This window comes from Pleurodeles waltl, chromosome 4_1 (genome assembly GCF_031143425.1).
Source record: "Pleurodeles waltl isolate 20211129_DDA chromosome 4_1, aPleWal1.hap1.20221129, whole genome shotgun sequence".
In the NCBI taxonomy this organism is placed as follows: domain Eukaryota; kingdom Metazoa; phylum Chordata; class Amphibia; order Caudata; family Salamandridae; genus Pleurodeles; species Pleurodeles waltl.
In genome coordinates, this window is record NC_090442.1 from 487191237 (window position 1) to 487205302 (window position 14066).

A 14066-nucleotide genomic window follows, 5' to 3' on the forward strand; every position below is an offset into this window, starting at 1 on the left:
TTCTTTCATTGGTAAAGCTTATGTCAAATGCTATAGGTCTGCAGTGGTTACAAGAAAAGAGAAAAGCATGGCCTATTTTTGTGCAAAGCAAATATCGAAGCCAATCAATATTTTATATTGATGATTGATATAACATTGGGTTGAAGTTTGTAGAGAAGTACTTTGTTTCATGGGATACTACAGGTTACCATAGCAAGCATGGGTTTAGGTTTTGGTCAGCCCATCTGACAAATCCTGGAGTTCGATTTTAGCTATGATATTCCTTGTTAACTCATATTAGGAAGAGTCGTATATTGCTTTGTCAATTGGAATGTTGTGCATGTATTTTTTTTATTTTATAAATGAATGCATGATGGTTACCTTGTTGAAAGGCTTATGCTCAATAGAGTAGGCTTAAGTTGGTTTTGATCCTGAGGTAGCACCACAAGGCCAGAGTAATTTTAAAATGGTGCTAATGTTGAAAGTGTGGTTGCTTTAGCTGTGACTGAGGGTATGTGCAGAAGAGGTTGCACTTCATAAAATAAAGTGACTCCAATTCTTAGAGATCTTACTTCTTAGTGTACCATTCCTCCATAAAGGCAAAACATATGGCAGTTCTTTGTCTATGCTACTATTTGCCCTTTGGAGCAGGAGTACATTTGAATTCTAAAGAAATTTAGAACATCTCCAGTTAACCAGCCCTAAAACACCATACAGGAGGTAGAGTCCTATATTGTGACACACCATAACACAGGATGGTATACTGCAATGTGAGGCACCATACCATAACAACAACTATGGTACTGAAAAAGTCCTTGATATTATTTCATTTTGCCATGGAAGTAATCTCCTAGATAGTGTTATTGAGTTTCAAAAGTGTTTAGGAGAGATTTAATTTTTAATGTAATAAACTATTTAATTGAGTTAGCAATTTGATATGGATACACAGCTAATAGCATGTATGAACATAGAGTTTCAATAATTATGATTTTTTTTATTTTTATTTCTTTAACCCCGACCCGTCAGCTCCGCTCCCCCGACCTACCCTTCCCCACCATTCCACGCATCCACAGATCTACAACCAGTGGCAGATATTTCTAGCACCTCGCCACCAAGACGTGGAACACTCTTCCCACCCAGCTGCGTCAGACCAAGGACCTCTTTACCTTCAGGAGACTTCTCAAAACTTGGCTGTTCGAGAAGTAGCAACACCACCCCCAGTGCCTTGAGACCCTCATGGGTGAGTAGTCCACTTTACAAAATTCCTTGACTGATTGATTTAAACACAACTTACATGGTAGTTTTAAAAAACTGCTTTTGAAGCTAAGCTGTGACTGAATTTGTTACTAAAGAGGTGGTAACTAACACATAAGTACACGTATCACAAAAAAGTAGAGGGCAATTTGACATAGACATTATTCACAAGTCAGGATTCCTATTTCTCTACAGAGTGATCAGTTGTTGAAAGGGTTAGATATGTTAAGACTATCTGGCCTCGCCCAGTGTAATACAATATGGCTTAAAGGGGCAGCCTCTCTGGGTATCTTGACCCCCAAAGACCTTGTAGGAGGTGGGTTCCAGAAGGCAAACGGATCAAATTTAAAAAATATTTTTTGAGGGCCCCACATTCCTGGAGAACGAGTGTTGGCCCGCAACATGGGAAAACCAATCCAAAAAAGAAGAAGAGGGGCGGCGGTCCAAAGATGGTTGCCTGCTAGTTAAAGGCTTGACTGCCTGTGGGAGGGTTTAGTGCAGGCCAACTCCACACCGTGGCCATCCCAAAAAAATGGAGATTTGTTGATAAACAAGAAAGGCACAATTAATCATGAGCATATGTTATTTTGGTTTGTTTAAGTTGTTTGCCCACCTGTTCATAAGAACGCATATCTGTCCTGCCCTTTGATACAGAAAAAAAAACAGAATTTATTAACTCTTTTTTTGAAGCATTCATATGCAAGGTCATTCTCAGATTCAGCCCTAGAGCTAAGTATACACACATTTACCTGTGAGTAATAGGTATGAATATTGCACTGAATCAGTTCCGCTACAGGGTAAGTGAAGAGTCAAAGTAAAATCATTTTGTTTCCTAATGAGCAATGTCTTGAATTCAACAATGATCGGATAGATCCTACATTACGGACGGGCCCTCTTTTAGACCTTCTAAAATCAAATATTAGTTGAGCTCATAGGAGGAAGATGATGGCTACGTTAAGCTGTGGGGCAATAATGATGATATATTCAAAGCTGGGAAACCATACCTGTAAACAGTCAAAGCAACCCTGACACTAAAGTGAGACTGCAAATAATTCACAATTCAAGTCCCTATAACGCTTGCTGAATGAAGACGTTGAGCCATGGTGTTTGAACAAAGGGATAATGTGTACCTTTTTATGAGGAAAGAGAGATTACAAGCATTGTGTTTCGGGAACATCATTTAAGTAACTGATGACCATAGCCAATGTGACAATCTGCAATGACCCAGAGACGGAGTTTGGAAGAAAATTACAGAGACACTGTGAAATGAAACAAGACAATCGTTGCACACTAAAAGATACTGATATGAACATACAGTGAGAATTAAAGGTAAGTGATGAAACACTAAATCCTCTCAAATGAATTCTGGGAGTAAAAGGTAAAGTCAAATTTTGATTACAACTCAGGTTTTGTGAAACAAACTATACTTTAATGAAGAGGGTTTCCATAGGCAGCAATTATTGAGATAACAAAAATTATCAAAAATCGTCCCTGGTATTCCAATGACACCCCTGCTAAATCATTCCAATAGTGATTTGTTTCAAGATTTGGAACATGGTTAGAAATATTTGAGGCACTATTCCATTGATGATTTAATTGAACAGTCAAATCACTCTACGTATGTGTATATGGTTGTAGTATGTGTGTAGCACAAACCTAGCCAGAAGGGAGCAGATCCCTATATGGGGTCAAAGCCAAATATAAAATCAACAAATTAGCGAAGTAGTAGTCACCAAGAGCAGAAATGGACTGTTTCTTCGTTTGGTTTAGTGTTCTTTATAGAGGTGCTTCCTAAATTGGGGCATGGTTGGGGTTAAGGGCTTTATATGGAGTTTTTGCAGGTGGGATACTCTGTGAAAAAATGGCAGATATCCCACCTGCTGTATTGCAAGTGCCATAGACTATAATGCACTTGTAATATTGAGTACTGGACATCTGCCATGTTTGTGAGTGAGTATCCCATCTGCCAAACTCTAAATAAGGCCCTTATTTCGCTAACAGATTTGACAGATCCTCAAATAAAAAAAAAAAACATTATGCCTGGTCTGGCGCGACATTTTAAAACAAGAGTTTGTATTTTTAACTTATAAATGGTCTCATGAAGATATTAGCATTTTAATCTTTTTTACATGAAAAACACATGGGTGTGTGTATAGATGTGTGCACGTATATGTGTGTTACTATTTTATGTGTTGGGCCCATCCCTTGAGGAGGAATATTAACTCCCATGTATTTCTTGCAGAAGTGCATGGTCGCAGTTGTTTCTTTCCTCTCATGAGGAATAGCTGCCAAGATACTTCCACCTTACCCCTGTAAAAATGACAATATTCAAAAGGTGTTCGCCTATCTTCTCCTGTGCTTTGCGTGTTCATTGGACACTCAATGCACCTTAAATCCAGCTCTTTTGTGTTTTGGCACACACGCTATTTAACGTTCTTATTTGATCCTGTATTGCCTGATTGCTGCTCTTTTGATTCAGAATCCATGTTGTTTAGGACTGCACCAACTTTTGTTTAAAAATTTTTTTTACTACAAATTGTACTTGAGAGAGAGCTATCCATTGCATCCAGTATTCCAAGTAATACACCTGCGTGGAATATAAATTTTAAGAGTAAGGTGATCCTTATTATAATCTCTAACAGACATTTCACCATATTCAATTGTTTTCTGATGCGTTTTAGGAAGATTTGGTACCCACTACTCAAATTCTATTATTTAACTTACATGGCTGGTTTGTTTTGAACATCCCCACTGACTAACAACTCCACTTACATCCATTGGAATGGTCGCTGTCTGTTGCTTGCGGGAATTCCCAACAGGGTGAGCCAGCGAAATGCTCTGTCCTTCTCTAATGTTCACTCTTGCTCGGTTTACACAACACCCATCGCTGCCTGTCAGAAGCTGCCGAGAGGGATCATGGAAACAAATCAGGGAAGTATTGCGATGCAGGGGTGATCATACTATCTGGTATCATTCTACTCTCTGGTCTCACAAAGCTAGGCAGTAGTAACATGATGTCAGTACTGAGCCGGTGGAAAACATATCGTCAAGTATGTAATATCAGCCAAGTTCTAAATGCAAATAGGACAGTCAGCCTTATCCAGCTTTTGGAAGCTAGGGCTGACTACTGTTCTTACACACCAGCCAAAGCCTGGCTTTTCATTCAATGATAGAACATCCTCAATACAAGTCTTTAACTTACTCTTTTCTCAGTGCCTTATCATATTTTAGAACATTTGCTCGGGACAGTTGCTACATCTTTTTCACACAATGTAACATTGTACATTCTTCAACATTTACTAAATGAAATGGATAAATAGTTGTACACTGTATTGCACAAGAGAAGTTCCCTGATTTCAGAAAGAACACCAACATCTATGCGCAACCATGTGAAGTCAGAAAAGAACGTCCACTAATGAGGAGATGGCAGTGATGGGTGGGGTAAGATGCACAAATAAAGGGTGTGGATTTCTCCCTCTGTCTCGGTGTGTTGTGACCTGATTATCAGTGTTCAGTGTCGTGGTCTTCGGTGAGCCTGCTGGAATACCATTTGGAGGAAGATGTGGCTTCCTGTCTAGTAGGTCCAGCTGCAGTTTCAACACTACTGTGCAAGAGACTGCTTAAAAGAAAGGGAAGGAATGTATAACAAAAACACCAAATAAGAGCCAGGACGATTCACTTTTACAGTTCAGAGAAATGGTTTGGTGTGTGAGTGGGAGCAAATGGGTTAGAGCACAATAGTGCTGATCACGACTGAAATCAATCGAGTTTTGAGAAGACGCGGCAGGAAAAGAACGTTATATATAAAATACCGCGATTTGCAGGGAAGGAGTAAAAATGCGTCAATCATCCTGGTGCAGGCTTTCCAAGACGTGTTCCGGTGTGCAGGTTGGTGGCTATTATACAAGGGGAAAGTGTACTCATTTGACCAGGTTTTGTGTGATCCTGAACAAGCCAATGTATCTCCATGTGCTTCAATTCCCTTATCTGCCAAAAGAGTAGCTTCTTGAAAATGGACCAAATGCCATCGCTTGGTGCTGCATAAGACATGGCACATTCACCTTGACAAAGTCACTTCGCCTAACCAATGGAAAAGCGTGGATTTGCCTGCGATTGCAGCTGGAGATTAAAGAAAGTGAGGCAATTATTTGAGATTTAGCGCCCCATTGCTTTGACCTACATTGCCCCGCAGTTGCCACAGCTGAGACAGCCCCGCGTGCACCCTCCACCCCTGCAGATTGGTCCTCTGCAACGTCCTCCTTATCTGAAATGAGTGGCCTGTGTATAAATAGCGCTAAAGCCGGAACAGCTGCATCTGTGTCTGCGCCTTTTTGTATCATCCTATTTTCCCCTCGCAGTCAGTTTAAGGAGAGCAAGTGCACAGTGTGATATTAGCATAATGCCATTTTCCCCAGCGTTCAGTGGTGTACAAGATTACCATAAACAGAGTAACTGTATTAAACGTACAAATGCACGAGAGGCTGTATGCGAAGCTGTGAGAGCAGAAACGAGAGCAGGGTGTGCCTAGAGGAGCACATCAGGGTGTACACGTTACCCTTCTCTAGCCATGCTGATGTAAATGAAGAGGATGGGATGGTCATTAACGGAGCACAAAGGCCACGCCAAGAGGCTTAGCAGGGCGCCGGTGGGGTGCTTCAAGCTTGCACGTGTCATTATTCCCTATAATTTTGCACCATTTAATTGATTACATTCCCTCTCTACACTTTCGAGCGTGGTGTGAAAATGGATGCGCCGCGTTCCTTCTATCCCACGCTGACAGAATGTTCACTAACAAGAAAAGGAACCCATACGAAGTCACCATACCTGCATCGCAGTGTCAAAGAGAATTCGTATCCTCTGATATTTGTCAGTGACCCAGCCCCATACCACACCCAACCGTGAAAGACAACACGCATCCGAGAGAACAACTTTTGCCCCTTTTCACATTTTGCCTTAAAAAATTAACTCTGTTGAAATAGTTCACCATCTGAAGATAATCGTCAGGTGCAGTCGACTGAACCCCCATCCCTCTTTCAGTTCCTGTCTCCCCCGTGCCTTCAGAGCATGTAAGTTACGCTTTGGTCCTTACCTGGCAGCCAGCAGACCTTCCTTGGAGTTCCTGGTACAGGAAGTGCGGAGCCGAGCGAGCTAGCCACGCGTCCCCCAGGTGTGAGCAGCAGTCCAGCGGCCCCGGCTCCCCGTTAATCACTGAACACGGATCCTGACATTTCTGCAGAGCCACTCTCAGCTATACTGTAAAAGTAGGCGCCGCCACGCAGGATTAATGCACAGCGCCCGGAACACATTTCCGCTGCTCCTCCTCAGCGATGCTGCTCACGTCGCGCCCAAGACAGCTACTCAAGCACATTCAAGGGCATTCCCCGAGAAACAATATGCTAATTCGGCATCTCGAGCTGCCGCCCGCTAAACTGGGTCCAGCTGCACATCAGAGCACGCTGGCGAGGGAAACGTGAGTCAATGACATAGCCTGTTTAACATCATGAATAATGCAGCCGAAATAAAATGTTTTTTCCTTGCTGATTCACAATGCTCGTAAAATAATAGAGGATCAATAACGCGTTCAGATTCATCACGGTGGAAAAAGCGATGGTTTCGGAACCTCTGAGCCCTGATGGTATTGTAACAAGCCCGCTGTGTTGTTTAGACTCATCAAGGTGCTGAACCCACGGTGTTAAATGAAGCTCTGAAATATTCTCGGCAGGATGCGTGCACTCCCCGTGCGGCATTTTTATTACGAGCTTTGATTATCTGTATTCTTCCTTGGGGAGGAGAAGGGGGGGGGGGGGGGGAAGCACACATATCTCCTGTTTATTTACAATTCACCTTTCTCTATTTGTAAAAAGCTTAGTATGGAGAGGATTACTTAACCGGAATGATTCTTATTTTATATTCTAAACATTGCGGGCTACTGGTGACAATAGCATGAACGCATTTCAGGTTTTGCGATGGATTTTTCATGTCATGCAAGGCAGCGAGCCGCTTGAATCACGAGCAGGTTCCTTCATTTCGGTGGTGGCTACTGACATTTTCATCAGGGCAACAAACAAACCCTCCCAGGCTGCATGTCAGGCTGCGCCATGCCCAGGCGCTGTTATCTCCACTGAGATGAGGGTAGAATGTGTCGGGGCATTTTACAACATCTATGATATCATTGCTCGATTAACAGTTCTGAGGTACACCCGTGTGCTCGCCGAAAACAAAAACAACGCGCCTGCTCCACGTCTTTACACACCATCAGCCGAAGTGGACCACGCTGTTTCTAAATATAGCCTGTGACGACGCAGCAGCCGTTGGCCATTTCATTTGTGGGAGCTCTTCAAGACCATCGTGTGTGAAGTTACTTCCGCCCTTGTCTGTTGCAAGGGGGAGTGCAACCGACGGGGTCCAGACATTGCAATGTGCCAACACGTGTTGAATTTCCCTCCTGCATTGAGGCGTTATGTTAAATCTCTGGGATTGAACCCTCGGATAATGTATATTGAAGCATTTTTCAAAATATCAGTTGTTTGAATTTGCCCTATTCGTGTTGCTGGTAAAATGTGTGCCAAAGCTCAGACTGACAGCAAATCTGCAAAAAAATGCTCTAACCGAATTCTCAGAAATAACTGCAGCTTTAGTCTTAAATTTGTAGTAAATTTTTACACTCTCAAAATATTGAGGTCTTCTCCTTAGAAGTTGTGACATTTTCAGTTTTCCAGGGGAGTTCCGTAACTCCTTTGTGCATCCTTAGTTCTCCAAATGGAGCATTTTCACATGCACACATGTACGTACTTCACGTTTACACATATGTAAGTGAGCCATCAAAGAGAGATTGAATTTGGTACTTTTATATTCTTACACAGGATGCATATTTTTCCTCCTGGAGAACCTCCATCAATTACACTCCACCAGTCTTGGGGTCTTTCCCCCTACACTCCTATTTTGGACGGAACAATAATCAATCTCTCATCCCACCACTGCGAGAATGTGTTTTGTGAATGTTCGTGAATATCTACAAACACATGCTTACAGGTGTTCACCATTTTTGCCAGTCGTCTCACCCTAGAATGCCAACTCTATGCTTCATGTAAGATCTACTGAAAGCTCTCTATATGAATCAAGAGACTAACCAATCTGTAGGGTAAGAGCAGACACCAAGCAACATCAATTAAATAACCCGAAAGGTATAAGACTATTCAATATCTCAACATCAGGAAATTAACTCACAAAATAATTGAAATCATCGAGCCAATCTCACAACAGACTTACACTGGTACAAATGAAAGAAACTCGATGAATCAGAATGAAGAATGTTTAGCATGTCCACATCAGCCATGAGATTGAACCCTGACTGAAGGATTTATAATCGGCTAGAGTTCAAAGGTGGTGGTATAAACAAATTCAAGTCAAATCTGAAAATCTAGATTATTGCGTAAGTAAACTGTAATACAGATTGATTCTTACATGTTAAATAAAAAATAAAAAAAATGTCTAAAAGCTATTATCTTCCAGAGATGAGTTTGAGAGAATTACCCGCACATAATTCATTTTATATTTTTGGCCCCAATACAACTTTGCAGGGTATTGCCTTGGAATCAGCTTTTTTATTCTTCTCATTTACACACCAATATGATGCCGAAGTTCGCTACACAATGTTTCAATGCATACACTTTAAAGTAAAAAAAGTATGTTGAATAACAAAACAATATTAGTATTGCAGCAATTCATGGCAATGACAACAACCTTAATGGAGGGTGTGTGAAAATATCCCAGTCCAGTCTGTTTTTCATATGCAGACTTTTGGATTTGTCTCATCTGGAGGGGGAATATGAAGCAGAAAGCTGCATTAATGCTTTCATACTCTGCATTTATCAATTCTTCCTATTTCTCAATCAGATCCTCAGTGTCAGTCAAGGGGTTGCAATGTAGGTCAAGTAAATGGGTATTATATTCCTCCTGAGTTTGAAATATTTTTCCTTCTAAAGCTCAGTTATATGTGAACAAATTTCTCTTTGGGTATCAATTCCACAATAACGAAAAAGAATATGTACAAATCCCACGGCACGTAGGTAGAAATAATCCTTTATTTATAGTATTATTCAGGAATAAGTAGTAACACGATAAGACCTCCAGCATAAGCTCCTCATCCTCCAGCTTCCAACACCTTCTCCCCCATCATTCCAGAATCCCCACTCTCCATAGATTCTAAATCTAAACCCAAGGATCATTACATCATTACTACACCATCTTCCCCCCATAATTCACAATGACTATAAACATAAGTAAATTCAACAAAATGAAATTCCAATTTCTAAACATGTACTATGACAGATAAAATTTTCCTATCTTCTAAATTTCTTTTCCCTACTTCCACTAACATAGGAAAACTCCAGTTGCACACGTGAAAGCTCATTCAATTTTGCACAAATTTCCCATACTCCATTCTCTTCCGTCATCCAACCTAGCTACAGATTTAAATATTTTCACAACTTTTTGCGGTCCACCAAACTTACTCTCCCCTTTCTTTATTATACCATACTTCTTTACGCTTACCCATTCACCTACCTCAATTCCAACGTCCTTCACATTTTTTCTCATATCATAATTGAACTTATTGCGTTCTTGATGATCCTTCACTCTCATTCTCATTCCTTCACGATCCACCCACACCTGTTTCTTTTCATGCAACCACCAAGGAGATTCCTTCGTCGCCGGCTCTCTCCCTTTGAGAGCAACAAATGGTGCTACTCCAGTCACAGAATGCGGTGTCACCCTATGCGCCCACACCATCTTATTTAGCTCTTCCCTCCATTCTAGTCCATTAGCCAAGGACAATTGAATATTATCCATGACAATTCGATTAATCCTTTCTACTAGGCCATTAGCCTGTGGTCTAAATAAGGCAATCTTTTCATGTCTGATTCCCAATCCCGTAAGAAACTCCGACATTTCCTCTGAAACTAACTGCACCCCATTGTCAGTAACTAAGACCTTGGGTGTGCCTTCCTCCAAAAATGTATACTTAAGAAATTCAATAACATTCCCAGTTGTTATGTGTTCCATGCTCCTGACTACAAACCATTTGCTGTGGTAATCCACAAAAACTACTAAGAACCTATTTCTCCTTCCAAGTTTATCTTCCGGGCCAATGAAATCTAGAGCTAATTTCTCCCATGGTCTTGAAGGGAATTGTTCACACTCCATAGGTGGCTGTCTAACTATCCTAGATTTGTCACTATTAGCACACGCTGCACATTCACTTACAACTTGTTCCACATCCCTATCCATTCCAGGCCACCAGTACGATTGTCTTAACCTCCTCTTTGTCATACTTCTTCCTAAATGACCCTCATGTACAATTTTTATTAACTTCATCCTAAGTTTCGTTGGTGGTAACACTCTTCCACGTCTAAATATCCTTTGATCATGTACACTCAGTTCATCTTTTACCATTAAATATTGCTTCAAATCTTGCAAACCATCACCAACATTACCAGAACCGCTTATAAATTTCTTTAGTTCATTATACTCTCTATCATCAAGTACAGCGTTTTCCCACTCTTCTTTGTTCAATGTAAGTTCATTATGTATCACAAATATTTCTGCCTCTGTCTTATCTAACACTGAAGTTTCATCAGGATGTTCATCGATCGGCATGCGTGACAAACAGTCCGCTACAACATTTTTCTTACCTCTCACGTGTTCCACTACAAAGTTAAAATCAATGATATTAACCAACCACCTCGAAATTCTGGGTGTCATACTACCTTCCAAACCCCGACCACTTTTGAAAATTTGAAGTAGTGGTTTATGATCTGTACGAAGTACTAAGGGTAGACCCCATAATGGTTAATACCCCAATAGCAAGCTAACGCCTCCTTCTCAATTGCAGAATACGAACATTCTGCCCCACGCAGCCTACAAGACGCAAACCCAATTACTCTTTCTTCCTTATCCACCTCTTTTATGAGAACTGCACCTAACCCTACGTTGCTGACATCAGTCATTAAGATAGTCTTCTTTTTCACATCAAAATGTCCGAGTGTAGGCGCACACGCAATAGAATTTTTAATTTTCTCAAAGGCCAACTCACATTCTGTTGTCCACACAAACATTGCTCCTTTTTTTAACAACAATCTCATGAGCTCTACCACTCCAGTAAAATCATGCACAAACTTCGAACAGTACTCTGCTAACCCCAAAAATGATTTGAGCTGATCTTTGTTAGATGGTTTTGGAGCTTCATTAATCGCCTTTACAATACTTTTTTTGGGTTTAATACCATCCTCAGATACCTCATGCCCCAAATAGTTCCCACAGTTCTTTCTCAATTGGCATTTCTCCATCTTTACTGTCAGCCCATGATTCTCAATCCTCTGCAACACTTTCACAATCAAATCATCATGCTCTTCCACAGACTTCCCAACTATTATAATATCGTCCTGGAAACACAATACATTCTTCAAACCATCAAGAATATTATGCATAATACGCTGAAAAACAGCAGATGCTGATGCTAATCCACATGGCATTCTACAGTAACGATAAGCACCTAAAGGTGTCACAAAAGAAGTAAACGGACGCAAGTCTGGATGTAGGTTAACTTGATGGTAGGCTGCCGACATGTCCAGAACACTAAATATTTTGCCTCCTCCCATCATGCTTAGCATCTCCATGATGTTTAGTAAAGGCTGCCTGTCGACCCAAATATTCTTATTCAGATCTCTCAAGTCTATGCACAAACAAATTTTGTTTCCCTCCTTGGGCGCAACAACAATCGGTGCCAACCACTCTGATGACTCGATAGGTTCAATTATTTTCTCTTGCAACAATTTATCAATTTCTTTTTGAAGGGGTTCCCTCATCAAATACGGTATAGATCTTACTTTGTGAACAATTGGAATGGCATTCTTCTTTAAAATTATTCGATGTGTGAATTTCTTCAACTTCCCAAGTTTCTCAGTAAAAACTCTTGAAAACCTCTTCAATAACTTCTCCTTCCATTCCTCAGTAGTACATTGAATTCTCATATATTCTACCTTTGAGTCCTCCATAACTATGACTGGATTAGTTGCATTGGGATTGAGAACAATATTTAAGTCTTTCTGATGTCTCCATCCTAATAAATTTGATCCTTGATGAGTCACATATACTTTTCCATGAACACCATTCCCTTTAAATATGATGTCCATCCATCTCATTCCTAGAATGTCAATTCTTTTACCACCATACCCCACAGCTTCCACATCCGTGGTTTGTAGATCTTCAATTTTTTCCAACAGAATTCCTTCATAAACATCTTTAGATATCAAGGTATATAAACTCCCAGAATCAACCAGCATTTTCACAACCTCAGTCTTAAGTATTACATCACAATGGGGCTTGAATAGCTCACCTTGGCTCTCACATTTTAGATATACACCGCCTTCAGATCTAACATCACAAAAGTTATTCACCAATGTGCTGTTAACAGTTAAAACATTTCTTCTTCATGTTCACTTCATACATTATCTATAGATTTAACACTTTTGTTCCACACCTTACCTTTCGCTCTACATACTTTGGCCAAATGACCGCACCTACCACATGCTCTACACGTCATGGTACGTGCAGAACATATAGGATTAGAAGCAATGTGTCCTGGACAACCACACCTATAACATAGTATGTGAAAACTTTTCTTCTCTCCCACATTACCAGTAGTACTTTTTTCATGTTTTATCGTTTTAAGTTGTTCCACCTCTATTGCACTTTCTTTAGCTGATTCTCTCATATGTGTTTTAGATTCAATACCTTTCATCCAAGTTTCGGTATGCTCCATACTCCTCGCTATTTGTACTGACTCCTCCAATGAAGGATCAATAGATAACAGTCTCTCTTTCACCTTTTTGTTATTAGTACATCTAACAATTTGGTCGCGGATGAGAGAATCAGTTAAATCCTGAAAGTTGCATGTTACTGCTAAACCTCTTAATGCAGCCACATAGGTCATTACATCTTCATCCAACCCTTGAACAAGTGAAAAGAATTTATGACGTTCAAATATGACACTAATTTTTGGTGTAAAATGTTTTTCCAACATCAGTAAGGACATATCGTAAAGATTTATAGGTTGTCCCTCACCAATACCCAAGGATACTTCTGGCAAATCGTCATAAATTCTTCTGCCTTCAGTTCCCAAATGATGCAGTAAGATTGCTTGTTTCCTAAGAGGACTATATTTATCCCCTCCAATTGCCAATAAGTAAGTGGTAAAAATGTTTTTCCACCTCTTCCATGGAATGGATGGTTCCCCTGGTACTGGTAAAAAAACAGGGTGGAGCAGAAATACTTTGTTCAGCCATACCTGCAAAAATAGAAAACAACAAACTACCAAAATTTACTAAAATAATAATTTAGAATAAATAAATAAAATAACAATCTAAAATAACTAATTGCCGATGTTCATTTCCTCCTCCTTTTCCATTTTTTTTTTTTTTTTTAGTCTTTCCTTTAGTCTCTGTGACTAAATCTTTCCCTGTAGTCTCTTTTCTCTTCTTCCTAAATCAGATTTAATAGTCCTTCCGTTATTTTTATGTCATGTGCCAGCTCAGGAATCGAAGAATCAGAAGAAAAGCAACATAAGGTAGAGGGAAAACGCTTTAACGTTTTAAATGTATTTAATTGCTCTCCTCGCGCTGTCCTCGCGCTATCCAGTGAAAGTTTTTTAACATTTGATCAAAGACTCGCATTCACTTCCTTGCACACGTCTGTTTATTTTGAAAACTAGCGCGAGGAGTGGTGCGCGCTGTGTTCATTTCACTTGAGTTTATCTTCAAATGTGCGCGCGAAGC

The 14066-nt window shown here is 40.3% G+C and overlaps 1 protein-coding gene across 6 annotated transcripts in view; it reads right to left on the minus strand.

The window, feature by feature from the left end:
* The window catches only part of SYT1 (synaptotagmin 1), a 3823670-nt gene that overhangs the window by 889632 nt on the left and 2919972 nt on the right, over positions 1 to 14066 (minus strand). The window contains exon 1 of one of the 6 annotated variants that reach the window (XM_069228778.1): positions 6323 to 7612. The exons of 4 other annotated variants lie outside the window; for them this stretch is intronic. The gene's annotated coding sequence lies outside the window, so the exon portion shown is untranslated. Of the gene's footprint in view, positions 1 to 6322; positions 7613 to 14066 lie in introns of those variants that run through there. One more of the 6 variants, XM_069228784.1, reaches the window with a different exon arrangement.